This window comes from Pteropus vampyrus, unplaced genomic scaffold, assembly GCF_000151845.1.
Source record: "Pteropus vampyrus isolate Shadow unplaced genomic scaffold, Pvam_2.0 Scaffold328, whole genome shotgun sequence".
Classification (NCBI taxonomy): Eukaryota; Metazoa; Chordata; class Mammalia; order Chiroptera; family Pteropodidae; genus Pteropus; species Pteropus vampyrus.
In genome coordinates, this window is record NW_011889109.1 from 1,142,214 (window position 1) to 1,145,993 (window position 3,780).

Sequence of the window (3,780 nt, forward strand, 5' to 3'; positions counted from 1 at the left end):
CCTAGGTGGTCTCCCATCCAAGTACTAACCAGATCCGACAATGCTTAGCTTCCAAGATCAGACATTGGGCTTGTTCAGGGTGGCATGGCTGTAGATCATTTACTGTGGCTCCACTGGGTTACAAACCCAGGACCTTCTGCATGTAAAGCAGACATGCGAACTGCTACACTACGGAACCACGTCCCCAGTCATCTTTTCATGGACATGTATAGCACTGATTTTTTAAAAAATATATCACTTCAGACACATATCAAAAATGAGTAAATATAGAGTATCTGGCAAGAAACTAAATGTCTACTTCTCACCATTGATATACTATGTATATCTTTATTCACAGGACTGCCTGCTTCCAGGAGAGGGAGCACTTAATACCAGATGGCAGACATAGGACTAGTGTATGGTACATATATTTTCATTTAATCTTCACAATAATCCCGCCAGCTAGATGTTATTATTTTCATATATTAGATGAGAAAACTCAAGAAAATTGAGTTCCTAACTCTATGATAAAAAACTACCAGTTAAGCAGGAATACGATACAAGATCTCTCCAATGATAAACTCTTTTCCACAATTCTAGTGGTGTCTACAGTGAAAAAATGTGCCTCTATAAGCACTGACACTTATTTTAAAAGTGTTAAATTCAGTCGCATTGATAGCAAAAAATTAAATGGCTTGCAATAAAAACAAATTAATTTTAAAAGTGAATTAACTGTATGCAGAATTATGATGAGAAACAGTCTGAAGGATAAAAACTGAAGGCTAAACTTTAACACACTTTGATATACACTCTTAAAAAACAAAGGTAAATCACAAAACCCACTTGATGTATATCAGAAATTGTTCAAATGCAAACTCAAGAAAAACTTTAATATTAAGATGTGATGGCTGTATATTATTACTAAAATACATTTTTAGATTTATCATTTACTCATCAAAATAATTCTGTCAAAAAGAATTATGTCAAAGAGAAGTCTGATGTTTAAGAAATATTATTTTCAAAGATATGTGTTCTCTAATATAATTTTAGAAGCTTCAAATTCTAGACTAAATTATATCAACCTAGATCAGAGAACATAAAAAAAGGTCATCCTGAGAGACACAATTTACCTTTGGGTTCCAGTTTTACAAAAAGAACTATTCCAAAAAGCGATAAAACTGTGTCTCTTGCCAGTATGCTTTCTCCTCGAGGAGAATGTTCATTTTTCCAAAGGACTTCATTAGTCGTAAAATATAGAGGAAGGGAAAATCGAGTCAGCATCACAACTTTCTTTTCATGTCTGCATTCCGGGCTACCCGAACCAGAAAAGATGACGTTGTAACACCTCTGGCCTTTGAGAAGCCGACTTCTCCTTGGGAGTCGAACCCCTCTGTTTGGAGATCATCTCCTTCTCCAATCAAGGGATTCATGTGTTCAACGCGGTCCCATGAAATGGTCATGCACCCAGTCTGCCATTTTCAACTTCTTCACAGCTTACACCAGTGTCCTTCATGACCATCTCTGTGACTCAGTTGAAAACCACAGTGTCAAGTCCCCACAGCAATCCAGTGCGTCCACAGTGCTGCCGTCACCACAAAGCCGACAAGGGGTTGGTGCCCCAAACCCTGCTGCAGTCTGTCTTTCGGACCACATGAAACCTAGCCAAAATATGTGGCTTCATAACCTTAGGAAAATGTCAGGTGTACTCACTCGTTAGCCAACAGCCGTTTAGTCCATTGCATGCCCAGCACCAGCTGCCTGGTGGTTGACCGTCACCCTGGCGCTGACCCTCTTGACACATGTCACTGTCCTCCTGCCACCCTGAGGCTCTGTTCAAGCTTGGTATGTCGTCTGAGCTTCAGAATTTGTTTTTGTTTGTTTTGCTTCTTTACGTCTTGCCCTCTATTTCAAGTCCACATGAGAGTGAAACCAGAAAGGCCCTGTTTCTTTCAGTGACCTCTTTCTCTTCCCTATGTGGGCAGAGGGACCAATCAAAAGGGCCAGGGTCACAGCACATTTATGTGAGATGTTCAGCTGGTAAGTGGCAGAGGCTGGAGTTCCAGGAAAACTCAGCCCCAAAATTCCCAAGGCTGATTAGCAACCACCCAATTTCAGACTAAGGACTGGTGGTGGCACAAGCCAACTGGGCCTAAGGAGTCAGCCTGTGGCATTCGGGCAAACAGATTAAAGATGCAACACAACTTGAATGGAGAAAGAGTTCGATGCAAGGCAGGTGAGGCTGGCCTCCCACTAGGCTGGCGGCTAACGGCGGGCCCTCTGGCAGGAGGCCAGGCTGAAGTCCTGAGTCTTGACTCTCATGCAGTCTCCAGGAACACTGGGGCCAGTGGAGAGTGCACACCCTGTTCTCGTCTGACCTAGGCTGAGGCTGGGCAAGAGGTGATGTGACTCAGTAATGAAGGGTCTTGGTGGAGTGTGCCATTGACAGAGTCTCAGTTGTAGGCAGGAATACTGAGCACTCGTTGGAAGTTCAAGACACACAAATGCAACCTTGGCTGTTTAATGAAGCCCTCTGCTTATGGATCCGTTCACGGCTGTTATCACTAGCTTCCTGCCTTCAATGCCAGCAGGGATGAAGAAACCAAGTTTCAGGGAAGGCTCATGCCAAAAGCTGGCCAAGTGCTGTCTTTCGCCCTGGGGGCCAAGCCAGCCAGTGTCGTGGCATTGGAGGGTCTGGGAGTCACTGCCCTTCCCCCACACGGGCAATGAGCACCTGGCCAGACAGCAGGAGACCTGTAGGGTCACTGGCTATTTGGGTTCCAGTTCCCTCCCTGCCCTGACTGTCCAGTTCCCCAATATTCATGCTTTCGCTCCAAATCTCTGGGCTGACAATCAAGGGAGCAGGAGCCACTCTCAGCCCGGGCATTTTCACCTCTGGATGTTTTATTTTCGCCCTGGCCCTGGCTACAGGTGGCTCTTCTGAAAGCTCTTCTGAAATGCCCGTGCAGGGTCGCATTGACATGAATTCTGCCTCTCCAGGCCTCTGTATTGGCTCAGGTGAGTTGCCCAATTAATGTTCCTGGAAGGACTAGCTCTCAATAAGTTACAGCTGTTGTGCATGCAGTTGATGCCAGCCAGGCCGTGGACTCTCCCCTCCCCCAGCCGTTTGCTGTGTCTAATCATTACCCTAAAGCTCTGTTCTTTTCCCTGACTCCCTCCTTCCATTTGCCTTCTACTCTCAGCTTCTACCTTCATCCAGTTCCATTCCAATTCATATGACTTTTCCAGTGAGCCATTTCCTTTTTCCTTTAGGTTTCTTTGTTCTTGCAGGCTATTCTGCATTCTGCCCCTCACCCGTTCTTCCATCTTCATTCCCCTGATAACCACTCTTATGTTCCTCACCCAAACTACCCAAACTATTTCACAGCACACTTCCGGCCCATTTTCCCGATGCCTCATCCTCCCCCTAGATACTCTTGCCCCCCACAGAAGGGCTGTGTGACCCAAGAAAGCACCCAGCTTCTGGGAGCAGGCCTGCCTTCATGCCTACTGCCCAGCCAGCCTGGGGCAGCCAGGGATTGGATTCTGGGGACATGGAGTTTGCTGAAGTTTCATTCAGCCTGGCAAGTGGCTCAGAATGTCAGACCATATGTCTTTGCCTCAGCCATGCCACCAGGCATACTCCCTTTCGTTTTTTAGCAAGGCAGGCCATAGGGCTGAGGAGAGTGCGGAAGGCCCAGGCCTGCAGGGGCCCTGAAGTGAAAAAAAAAATCTAGGTATCCTCAAGGGACTGACTGGGATGCCGGCATGACTTTGGATGTCTGTAAGTGTCAAGGTCAAACA

General features: G+C 45.9%; 1 pseudogene; it reads right to left on the reverse strand.

The window, feature by feature from the left end:
* Positions 1-3,303, reverse strand: part of LOC111730688 — an 80,071-nt pseudogene extending 76,768 nt beyond the window's left edge.
* Positions 3,304-3,780: the final 477 nt, after the last annotated feature.